This window comes from Rhinolophus sinicus, linkage group LG02, assembly GCF_036562045.2.
Source record: "Rhinolophus sinicus isolate RSC01 linkage group LG02, ASM3656204v1, whole genome shotgun sequence".
In the NCBI taxonomy this organism is placed as follows: Eukaryota; Metazoa; Chordata; class Mammalia; order Chiroptera; family Rhinolophidae; genus Rhinolophus; species Rhinolophus sinicus.
In genome coordinates this window covers 84,798,712-84,811,977 of record NC_133752.1, presented here as the reverse complement: position 1 = coordinate 84,811,977, position 13,266 = coordinate 84,798,712, and the positions used below count along the sequence as shown (strand labels likewise).

Genomic DNA, 13,266 nt, shown 5'->3' with positions numbered 1-13,266 from the left:
AAATTTGAATTTTAAAACTAATATGTTACTGCTCTGTTCTTGTCTTAAATCAAAGGGGTTTCTTCTGGGACTGCAAAGGAATGACCATTTAGCCTATCTCATGGAGGAAGGAGCGATTTCTAGTCTTTAAAAACAGGAGGTTTGCCTACACGATCACCTGGGACAAACTTGGCCAGTGCAAGCTGGCTGGAAGGTTATAAGAGCCTGGGAATGTTTAACATCAAGAAAGGAATTACAGCTCAGTAAGATCAGAGGGAATTACACAGGAAATGTGAACAGTAACCCTTTCATATCTCCATACCTCCTCCCACTGCCTGTGATAAATGGAGTCCTGCTGCAGTCCAGCTATGCGAATACACAAGCCAACAGGAGAGGGGGACTAGAAAAAAGGGAAAAAAGCCACTTTACACATACACACACATACACACTCACAGCACAGCATAAATTCCTTATGACAGGATAAAATCACGTTGCTCCAGAAAACTGCCTTTAGCCTTTTTAATTGCCGCGTATGCACTGTATCACTTTCTTATCCAACAGAGCCCTAAGTAAAAATTCCAAAGAAACTTGGAGAATCAGGTGGGGGTGGGGGGTAGAATAGTTGGCAGACTCATCATAAGTAGGGAAACGTGGCTCCTCTGAAGCTGACCAAACAAACAGGTCTCCACCCTGGCTTATGTTTAAACATCTTGTTCCTAGTCAGTCTGGAGGGAAAACATTCTTTCCACAATAAATAATATGCAATCGAATCAGAAAATTTCACTCCAGCCTTTATCTACCCTATGTAAAACTTTCTTTAGTATCATAAGCCAGAAGCTGAGAGAATTTAACTGATTATGAACTTTTCTTTAAGAGTAACTTAATTATAATCAAGGTAAGTTAAAATATTTCTAGCTGTTAATTTGGAAAAGCAAATATGACTGTGCAGATCCGAGACTCCTTAGAGACCCCTGGCTGGGATCTCGAGAAAACAAGCTACTCTTACCACAACTGCCTCTCGGCAAAGGGGAAATGCTCAGTTCCTATATACAGATGAATTTGAGAGAGATTAATTAAAAAACAAAAACAAAAAGAACCTCTGGTCCTCAGATAATAAAGGGCATGAGTGGGGTAGCAAAATAAAATGAAGAAAGAAGTGATATTTCCAATGGGTTACGTTTAAAATATGGACTAGAATTTCGTAGGTCACTTTGAAATAAGATTTAACTTTTTCCATTGGTATAACTTCAGGGTAGAAATGGTTTTCCACAAAGACTAGGTCATGAAATAAATGAAACTGAGTACAGAGATGACAAAGCAAACCTCCATACAAGTGAAAGAAGCAAGCTTTTCAGAACTATCAAGAAGAGGAAACAATAAAACCAAAGGATTATTTTTCCAGGAAAGTGCCTCCTCCAAAGCACACCTATCTTCTTGAAGAAACAGCCTACAGCAGTAGTGTTTTTATATAACAAATGGCACATCACTCAAATGGCAAATGAGATTTCAATTGTAGACTTCCTAATTGCCTTAAAGCTAAACAACTGATGTCTAATTTCTGTAGCACTGGCTCACAGAAGGCAGTGCCATGACTGCAACAGGCTAAAGGGACTTGCTCTTTCCATGGATTCTGAGTTGCCATAACATTTATATTAGGAAAGACATTAGCAGAATGAGAGAGAGCAAAATGATAAAGAAACTCCAAATAATAAACCAGACTTCTGCATGGGCTTCCAAGCAAGGATCAGTTCCCCATTAGAGCATGGACCCTGAAGGGCACCAAATGGAAACTCAATGGAACTCTACTCATCTGGAAATGAGAGCTTAGTTTTAGTGCTTCTTAACCATTTTAAACCCATGTCTGGTTCTGATAAGCATAAAAACTTCATATCCTCATTGCATGTTATTTGAGACTTCAAAATAATTTAAGTATTATATAACCAAAAAGAAACCACAGCAAGATACTTTTTATTGGTTTTTCAAACAATGTCCCACTAGAACAAAATTTATTAACAAATGCTTTTATAAGTAGACAGATATTAAAATTTGTTTACTGTTATCTTGAAGACCAAAAGGTAAAAAATGTCTATGAACACTAATGTATTGAAGACAATGAAACGATATCAGTTGGGACCTTCAGCATCTCCTCTCCTGGAGAGTTACTGTAGACGGTATTTTCAGTTCTTACATTAGGCGTGAAGAAATGCTGATTGATACATATTAGGCCTTCAATATTTGTTAAGTGACTTGGCGATAGGCCTCTTTTTCTATTCTGAAAATAACAATATTTAAAGTAATAAAGGATAGACGCAAACTGGTTAAGTCTTCAGTACAGAGGCAATAGTAAAAGATGCGAATAGTAGACAGCCTTGACTATAATTATGATAATGAAAACAGAAAGAATATCACCTAATATTGGCACATTTGTATAGCATTTCTCAATGTATAAAATACTTTATGTAATTTTAACCCCATAACTTTATAAAGTGGATGTTATTTGATTCAAACAGTTTAAAGTGGCTTTTTCAAGATCACCCAGCTAGTTACGTAGCAGAACCGAAATTTGAACTTTTCTGGCAGCTATCCCCTTCACTAAAGCTCTTAACGTTGTCATGAAATTTTGAAAATATCTTCGCCCAAACTCCAAAATCAGGGTATATATAATAAGCACAGCCATTTTTTTTTTCTCTCAACCCACCTAATATCACTCTCTTTCTACCAATTCCCATACAAATTCTCAGAGTTCCCATTGCAGCAGCTTTTATTTCCTCATACCAGTCTGACTAAGGGCACAATGAAAAACATCTTTCAAAAACAAACCTCCATCCTCCTAGGTCATATATCCTATAACTATTCCCCAAACAAGTACATCATCACAGGCGTAGACTTTTAAAAGCATTAACTACTGAGGAAATGTCTGGGGTTGTCTGTTCTCCATTTAGAATGAGTCAGATATGACACATACACCTCTTCATCCCTAAAAGGTGAGCAGGAGTCACTCTCACATTTCCAGGCTTAGCAAAGATACTCACTTCAGGGACTTGGTAGAGAAAGGCTTACTGCACATAATTATAAAACTAACAGAACTAAAAGTTACATTTTTATCAATTTTTAAAAATCATTCCAAATGTTTTAGTTTTGTAATCTTATTAAAGAATAATAAACTACTGGCATTCGTATTTTAATGTAAATGTGAGGTATAATGAAGGTGGAATTTTACTGATATAAAATCAACTATTTTTACTCACCTCTGTCAATAAAAGGTCACTGTCACCAATTCAATGCCAACAGGAGTCCTCAATCTGGGATGCAGTAAAAGGAGAAACTTTATTCAGGTGAACAATTTGCAAATGGGGGAAATACAGCCTCCAGTGGAAACCAAAAGTGCACTCCACCAAGACAAAGGGGAGGATGCCTTTTATAGAGAAAGTTCTTGCCCTGGTTCCTGATTGGTTCATTTTTATGCAAATGAGGAATCCAAATTACACAGTTCTGACTGGTCAGCTTCACACACTCTGATTGGTTGTTATGGAGCTGCTCTGATTGGTCAGTATAGATGCAAACGAGGATATAGCTGTGTAGTTCCAATTGGACGGGCAGGACTCAGCCCATTGGTTGAAAGGCGATAACAGGAGCACCCTTACAAGGGTCAGCTCAGACAGCAGGAACATAGTGCCTGAGGCTTGGAAGCCAAGTCTATGGCTTTTCCCTGAAATGCAGCATGTATTGAAGGCCTCTGCTAGCAATGGCTGCTAGATTCTGGTTATGATTTTGGGCCCCATTAACCGTGAGGAATCCTTCTTTGCAGATATATTCCTTCTCAAGGTTCATACCTCTGAAGCTTATTATGAAGATTATGAGACTAAATTATATGAAAAATGCTAAACATCTTGCCTAGCACATGGTAACTACTCAATGCCAGCTGCTATTAGTAACATTATTGAAGTATCAGAAATAAAACATTTAATGGAAGGTCATATTTAAAATGAACCAGCAAACAATACATTCTGTGGGTTATTTTTTTTAACATCTATGCAAAACAAACATCTATTCTATGCAAAAAATATATGCACATAAATATTCAGAAAATGATTTGGAAGAATTAATGGTAAAATGACGACCTCTGGGAAGATGGGAAGGTAGTAGTCAAAAGGAACTTTGATCTGTCATGCTTTATTCTTTAAAAAAAAAAAAAAAAAGTATTTTTGTATTCCTTCTGTAAATAAAATTGGTGTTTTAAAAAACAAAATAGAAAATATATTCATACGAAGTATTATCTTAGTAAGTTTCTTCAATTCCATAGCTGATTTCAGTATTACATGAAAAGTTTACTTTTATTTTTCATGTGCCCAAATGAGATCTAAAATCTCATTTTCTTTACTTAGCAATATCATTCAAGCTTTATTATACACACTGCTTTCAATATCTTCCTAATGATATTCTTAATTGCTATATTAAAAATACCTGCTTGTGCAAAAAAAGAAAAAAATTACTTTATTAAATTTTAAAACCACTCAATGTATTTAATCAAGGTGCAAGGAGGCTTTCAAAGGCCAGGAAGCCATAAATCAAAATGGCTTTACATAAAAAGATTACCTTTTCCTCTTAAATTTTGTATGTGTTTATATTTAATATACTACATACAAAAAGTCAAATCCTTGATTCTTTTTAAAGCCAAAGGGTTGCCTATTTAAAATCATCATAACAATTTCAAATGTCTTGAGGGTTGTTCTAATTAAAAATCTCTCCTCTTAGGCTCTTCCTAACTTCTAATTCTTGTCTGTACCATATTGATGCTTGTTTTAAAATTCTAACTTTCCTTCTAGTTTACAACCATAACTTTGACTTTTTTGTTCCATTCTTTTTTTCCTTCAGATCACCGAGATTTGAGCCTATAAACTGTGGGCAAACCAGGTCACCAAAGCTCTTATTAACTCCCTCGGAGCAGCAAATAGCCAGCCTCCAGGCATGGAGGTAAGCCACATGCACCACAGGCCCAACCAGGCTGGGACCCATCAATTTACAAATCCAGCTTATAAATTAAAGGTCTCTGGTGTTGTAAAAAGAGACAGACATTTCAATGGATGAGAGAGAAAGCAGCCTCTTACTTGACCAGAACAGGTCTGAATAGGAAATCCCTACCTCAAAGAGCTGTGGGATTCAGTGACTGTGGGGAGCTGTACAATCTCTTTTAGATATATTTAAAATTCAGAAAGCTCTTTTTTATAAACTCATGGAGAACAGTATTTGATCAAATGGTATTCTCCTATAATTTCAAATAAAAAAATGTAGTTATAATTTGTAGCTAGTACAGGGCAATTCCAATATAATTAATAATATATAGCCTTATTTCTAGAAAATGAAAAGCATATGCTTTGACTTTTTTTTTTCTCCTAGGTGCTCAGTTCATTAATAAATATTAAGCAGCTGTACTTGCAAAAACATACAACAATGATTCTTACATTAGCTGACTTCCTTAATTCTTTAAGTCTTAACAGCACAGTAGTTAAGAACAACAACTTTGGAGCCAAGTCCCAGATCTACTACATACTAATTGTTATTGGTTAAGTAACTCAACTGCTCTGGGCCTCAGTTTCTTGGCTAATATTAACACCTACCTTATAGGATTACGGTTACTGCAAGGATTACATCACTTGTTATATGTATGTAAATCACCAGAACCGTGCCTGCCACACAGTAAAGGATTTTAAAATTCTTCGTTATTATTATCCTTAACATCAGAAATGTTCAGCTCTTGGAACAAAACTTTAAGCACAGCTTACTACAAACACTGAAGGAATAGGTTCCTTGCAACTGCTTAATTCTATTCTTGGGACGTTCAAAGTCACGTGCATCGTTCTCTGCTATACATTCTAATGATTCTGTCCCTCCTATACGCCTCCACGTACCCTGAGCTCTGGTTACCTGTTTAATCATCCCCCTCTGGCCTATGTCTTGAGAACAGGGACTCTGTCTTACCTTGTTGTCTCAACTTCTAGCACAGAGCCTTGCATAGATGCTCTATAAACGCTGAATGAAACATAATAAATATTAGCCATTTATCTGACTGCCTCACTCAGGTTAAGTTCCTGAGGACAGAGGCTACTAAGTGTTGATCTCTGCATCCCTAGAATGGTCTTCTACACAATGGCACTTAATGCCTATCACCTATATTTTGTATCCAAGTTTCTAATTTATTTGGATTTATTCATGATTATCTCTATTTACTAAAAGAAAATGCATTTATGAAATGAAAAAATTATTTTTTCCCTCGAAGCTCTTGATAGAGAAAGAAATAAAACTTTTCAATAATTTTTTAGTCCTTAAAGCAATGATGACAGAGAATCAATCAATGTCCGCTGCACAATCTTTTTTCCATGCTGATCTGGATGGAGCCTTGTCAGTGGCCCATCCTCTAGAATCTAGCCAGCACAAATCCTTCCTCGAAAAGAGTCACCCTTTGACTGCTGTATGGATCTTATTCAGGCACCACTGTTCCCTGGCTCTTTCAAATTGTGACATGTTCATTATTTCAAAATTCTCTGCCCACCCAGCTTGCGACCACACCCAACTCAGCTTATAACAAAAAGCCAGCTCGGGCAGCATTCTATTGCTGATCTTGTGAAACATGTATCCAGTGCTGGCAGCCTTTTTACTACTCAGGAGCTCAGCAAGGAAAGATCTGCAGTGGAACCTTCAGTCTGATGTCTGACTGCTGCCACACGGGGGTGGGGGGGGCTCCCTCCCGGTATCCTCCATCTCAAGACACACACGTATCCCAATGAAAGGAGTACGAGCATTCTGGGAGTCTAGATAAATATCTTTCTCAGTGTTCTCAGGGGAAAATGGTGATTTAACATTCCTCTGAGTCATTCTATTACCAGATTACTTCCAGGTGTTATAATTGGGACTCTCCACCACAACATGTGTCACTTACCTAATATTAGATCAGAACATAAACACACGAGTCAAATATGATCCCTTCTTCTAATTCTCCTTACTCAAAGTAGTAAGATAAGTGATTTATTCCTCTTGACTTCACAAGATGAAATTAAAAATAAAAATGCTGCCAAATGGAAACTTCCTGGCTATCCCTGGTGCCCTGGTAGTCATGGAATTTTAAGGTTAGAAAGGATCTTACAGAGTCATCTTCCTCATGTAATAGATCTAGCCTGAGGGTGAGAAAAGTTGAGGGTTTGCTATGGTCACAAAGGAAAACAGAGAACCAAAGCTAGAACAAAGGTCTCCCTGCCTCCCCGGCCCATGTGCTTTCCACATACCACAGTAAGTGAGTCTCTTGCCAAGAATTTCACCCTGACCCATAGTCCTGGAGTGGATGTTCACCTCACTCCCTTCATCTTGGTAGTTCAGCTACATAATTCTCTGCTAAAAAAATATGAGAGAGGCAACTCTTCCATCTCTAAGAATAACTTAGCAACATCACTGTTTTCTTAAAGGTATCACCCCTAGCAATTGCTAAAGGCTTCTTCCTTCCACATTGTTTCCAAGACACGGCTGAGACCCCGCTAAGTGCGCCCTCTAAGACCCAGCTTCCCTAAATAGTCCTTAAGTATTCTGAAAAAAATGGGAAAGCCCCATATACAAGGACACTTATTACAGAAAAGGAGGCCCACTTGAGAAGGTCACATGACTAGGAGCCTTCAAGGGAAGGATAACAGCCTATCCTTCAAAGCAGCAAGAGGACAGCTTCCATCATTGAATAGACGCTACTGAGCGTGTACATCCCATGCCTTGTGCTACTTGATATAGTAAACAACAAGGACACCTTAGAAAACATGTTTATTGGTAAAGAACTGGTAATGTTCCCTAACACACCATCATAAAATCCATGAATCCAATAATCCCAAATCGATTCTGAATTTTACACTTTGTTATAGCAAATACCAAATACAAAATTTCATATTCTAATTTTAAATTACACTTTGTTAACTTTTTTTTAAATGGTCTGAAGGGGGACAACAAGGAAAAGAGTATCTTTTTAAGATGTAGTATGGAACTAGATCAAGAAAATAATGAGCAGATAGTATGACATGAGTTTGTTTTTAATGACTTTCTTAAGGTTCTTTTCGTATATACTTGGAAAACAGTGACAATTTATTTAAAGTTGTGACAATCTTGCGGTTTTCATAATTTTTATGTCTAATAAAAATTAATGAAAGAATATTTCGTAAATCATTCAAAATTACAATTTAATAATAGTTTGTGATAAAATTCTCAAATCATCTTAATGAAAACTAAGAAGCAGATAAGTAAAACCTTATTAAATGTCTCATTTCATACTGAGGAAAAATAAAAGATACCATCTCATTCTTTACTGTCAGCTATAGGTCTTATATAGTTTTAAGGTTTAAAAAAAAAACTTAAAAATAATCCCTAGTAGATTTCAAAGCAGGGTATATATACCTTTTAGCTATATCACAAATTTAAAATATCAATCAAAAGAAAATTAAACAAAGATAAACTTTAAATCAATAGCAAAAAGTCCAAAACACAATGGAAACAAAAAAGAATTGAAAACAGCTTAAAACAAGATCAACGAAGTAACACCAAGTAGATCAATTTTGACAATAAATATAAATGAATTAAAATATCTCTTAAAAGACAAAGGTTCTCACTAGGCTAAAAAAAAAAAGGAAATCCAACTATGTTCCACTTTTAGGAAACATATCTAAAAGAAAGTATAAATATAATAAGAAGTACACAGATGTATAGGGAAATATAAACTAAGATAGCAATATTAATGTCGGCTAAAACACAAAGCACAAGGCATACATTAGGAAGAAAAGCAGTATTACTCTGATAAAAGGTATAATCTTCAATTGAGATTCGACAGTAAATAATACATTAAACATACATACCAAAACAAAACTGACAGAATTATAAAGAAAAAATTAATGGAAGAAATCACTGACTTACATCTTTAAGCCATTCATAGATCAGACAAAAAGTAATTACAGGAATAAAGTTGAACAACATAATAGATAAATATTTAGGTATCTTACAAAGAAGACAACTTCTCTAAAAAGGTCTGTGGGACTTTAATGAAATTGATCATAAACTAGCCTATAAAGACAACCTTAAAAAATTAGCCAAGTGGAATGCTGTATATCAATTTATTAATAATTATTTAAAGTTTAAATGTAACTTGGAAATTGAGAAACATTCTCCTAAATAATGACTGCATCAAAAAGAACTCTTGGCATACAATCCTATGCTATTTTAGAAATTATGTTAATTGAGAATACAAACCAAAATATATTGGATATGGCCAAACAGTACACAGAGAAAAACATAAAAGTCTTAAATACTTTCATTTTGTATTAGGATATAAACTTTCTGCCATAACAAAGATACTCAGAAATACAGTAGCCCGTTAGAATTTTTTCTTTTTCAGATCACAAATACAGGGTGACAGGAGGAGGTGTGCTTCACCAAATCATTCAGGGACCTAGGCTGGCTCTATCATCTTCCACAAGGCTTCCATCTCTGGAAGCAGTGGCTGCCGCTATACCTGACGTAACCTCCAGCCAGCAGAAAGGGAAAAGAGAAAGTCTAGGACAAGTGGCTTGCTTTTAAGGAGGTAACCTTACACACATCACCATTCGCCTCTCATTAGTCACAAAGCCACATCTTGCTACTGCAAGAGAAGCAGAGAAATGTAGTGTCTAGATGGACAGCCATGTATGGGCTCAGGAAAAATCTAGGGGTTCTCTATTCCTAAAAGGAAGAATCACTTCTAAGGGACATTGAGTGACTTCTACATAATCTTTCTAGTTAAAAAAGAAAAGAAAAGAACAATAAAACAAAACCAAGAATGGATTACACAAGGTCTGACAATTAAGTTCGAGAACTTGCCACCGTGCACTTACATTGGCAGCACTGTACAAACAGCTCAGTAAGGTTCCATAACCTTGGTATATCAGTGCCTCACAGCTGTGTTTGTGTCAACATGTGGCAGTGTCTTGCTGTGTGGCGTTCATTATTGTTGTTGCCTGTTTTTGTGTGCCATCGTGAGAATGTCTGAGCTTGAATTAGAGCAACGAACAAACATTAAATTTCTTGTTAAACTTGGCCAACAGTGGAAGTGAAATCAGGGACATGTTAGTCTAAGTGTATGGGGATAATGCCATGAAGAAAATGGCAGTGTGCAAATGGATTAAACATTTTTCTGAGGAGAGCGAACTCGTCACTGATGAAGAGAGGTCAGAGTGGCCAGTAACAAGCAGAACTGATGAAAACATTGCAAAATCGTTGTCTGACTATGAGAAGCATAGCAGACCAAGTAAATATCCATGAAGAAACTGTTAGGAAAGTCTTAACTGAAAAATTTTGGCATGAGAAAGACATGCAAAAATGGCCCCAAAGGAGCTCTTACATCACGACAATGCAACAGCTCACACGACACTGTCTGTGAGGGAGGTTTTAGCAAGTAAACAAATAACTGTATTGGAACACCCTTCCTTCCTACTCAGTTGATTTAGCCCCCAATGACTTCTTTCTTTACCCGAAGATAAAGGAAATATTGAAAGGAAGACATGTGGATGACACTCAGGACATCAAGGGTAATACGACAACAGCTCTGATGGCCATTCCAGAAAAAGAGTTCCAAAATTGCTTTGCAGGGTGGACTAGGTGCTGGCATCAGTGCATAGCTTCCTAAGGGGGGTACTTCGAAGGTGTAGTGATATTCAACAATGAGGTATGTAGCACTTTTTCAAGGATGAGTTCACGAACTTAATTGTCAGACCTCATATGTAATTGCTTCATTTTAGCTGGATTCTTCTTAGTGCCTAAAACACTACCAAATATCAATTTAAGAAATTAGAAAAGTATAGCAACGACTTCTAAGGATTCTAGGGTCCCATTCCAATACACACACTCATAGGCTAGAAAGTATACTGAGAATTCCTGTACTCTCTTTCCTTGTGTAAGGGTATTTAATTCACGCATTATTGTTTACATTGTGTACACTGATTTATCTAAATGGATTTTTCAGGTCAACTCAGTTTCAGCCTTACACAGAGGTCTTCTAACATTATACAAAAACTAATGGTTTGCTAGTAAAATGACTTTCAAAACTGGTGGAACTTTTTAAAAAACAACATTACAAAAGAATAGCATATGTACAATAAAATTATGTCCACTTAAAGTGTACATTTCCATGAATTTTACAAACATCTATATCCATATAATCACCACCATCATCAGGATATAAAACACATTCATCATGCCACAAAGTTCCCCTGTGCCCCATGCAGGTCAATCACACTCCACTCTCAGCTACAGGTAACAACTTGTCTGCGTATTGTCACTACAGATTAAATCTGGCTTTCTAGCGTTTCTCACATAATAATCCAGGAGTAAATGGAATCATAGAGTTTATATTCCTTTGTGTCTGGATTATTTCACTCGGCATCATATTTTTGAGATTCCTCCATGTTGTTGTGTGTTATCAGTACTTTAACCCCTTTATTGCCAAATATTTTTCCATTGTATGGATATACCACCTGTGTTTATCCATTCACTAGCTGATGGACAATTAAGTTGTTTCCAGTTTGGGGCTATTATGAATAAAGCCACTATGAACATTCATGTCCAAGTGTTATGTGTAAACACATGTTTTCATTTCTCTTGGGCAAATATTTAGAAGTAAAATTGCTGGGTCTTATAGTAATAATATGTTTATAACACACTGCCAAACTGTTTCCTAAAATGGTTTTATCATTTTACTTTCCCACCAGCAACATATGGACGTTCCAAATGGTCTACATCTCAATTAACACTTGTTCTTTTTTAATTTTTAATTTTAACTATTTTGATGACTATACAATGGTACCTCGTTGTACTGATTTGCATTTTTCTGATGTCTAATGATATTAAAACCCCTTTTCCGTGCTGCACTAGCCATTCATTATTTTCTTGTGCCTACTTTTTTAACTCGGTTGTCTTATTATTAATGAGCTGTAAGAATTCTTTATATATTCTGGCCACAAGTCATTTGTCAGGTATATGTACTGAGAATATGCTCTCTCTGTTTAAAGACTGCCTTTTCATTTTCTTAACGATGTCTTTTGAAAAATAGAAGTTTTAAATTTTGATGGAGTCCCATTTGTCAATTTTTCTTTTATGTTTCATGCATTTTGTGTCCTAAGAAATCTTTGCCTATCCCAAGTTCATGAATATTATCTCCTGTCATTTTTTTCTTAAAGTTTTAGTCTTTTATATTTAGACACATGATTCTTTCCAAGTTATTTTTGTATACAGAAAAGGTAAGAGTTGAGGTTATCATTATTTTTTTAATATTTGGATAACCAGGTGTTCTAGTACCATTTGTTGAAAAGACTATCCTAACAATCCAGGGCAGTAAATGGAATCACAGAGCCTGTATTCTTTTGTATCTGGATTATTTTACTCACCATAATATTTTTGAGATCCCTTCATGTTGTTTTTAACTAGGTTTTTAACTAAAAGATGTGTGTTTGTGTGTGTGTGTGTGTGTGTGTGTGTGTGTGGTCTATTTATGGATTTTCTATTCTGTTCCATTGATATATATATGTCTTCCTTAGGCCAACACCACCTTTATCACTGTAATTTTAAAGAGGAAGCTTTAAAATGTAGAGGAAGTCTTGAAATCAGGCAGTAAAAACCTTCTAATACTGTTCTTCTTTGTCAATTTTTGACTTAATTTTAAGTCCTTTGTATTGCCATAGAAATTTTAAATGTCATTTACCAATTTTTCATTGCTAGTATATACACATACAACTGATTCTGTATATCTACTGTGTGTCCTACAATCTTGTTAAAATCAATTACAAATTCTAGTGGCTTTTTTGGAGACTTCTTAGTATTTTCTCTATACATGATTTAGACGTTTCATTTCTAACTTGCCAATCTGTATGCCTATTACACTGGCTACAGCTTATAGAGAGGGTGGAGAGTAGGCATACCTGCTTTGTTTCCTATCTTAGGGAGAAAGCATTCTACTTTTTGGCATTAAATGAGATTTTAGCTAAGGGTTAGGTATAGATGACTTATCACGTTGAGAAAGTTCCTTTCTGTTTCTGGGTTTCTGAGAGATTTTATCATGCATGGCTGTTGAATTTAGTCCAATGCTTTCTATGCAACTACTTACTGACTCATGTAGCCTTCTCCCCACCCCTTTTTTCCTATTAAAGTGATGGTTTATATAAGTGGATTTTCCAATGTTAAAACAAGCCTGCATCTCTTTTTTATATACTGCTGGATTTGATATGCTAAGTTAAATTT

The 13,266-nt window shown here is 35.8% G+C and overlaps 1 protein-coding gene across 7 annotated transcripts in view; it reads right to left on the bottom strand.

Annotated features, from left to right (window-relative positions):
* The window catches only part of ZNF438 (zinc finger protein 438), a 173,392-nt gene that overhangs the window by 106,511 nt on the left and 53,615 nt on the right, over positions 1–13,266 (bottom strand). For 4 of the 7 annotated variants that reach the window (XM_074324720.1, XM_019731507.2, XM_019731512.2 and 1 more), the window contains exon 3: positions 3,228–3,281. The exons of the other annotated variants lie outside the window; for them this stretch is intronic. The gene's annotated coding sequence lies outside the window, so the exon portion shown is untranslated. The remainder of the gene's footprint in view (positions 1–3,227; positions 3,282–13,266) is intronic. 7 annotated transcript variants of the gene reach the window in all.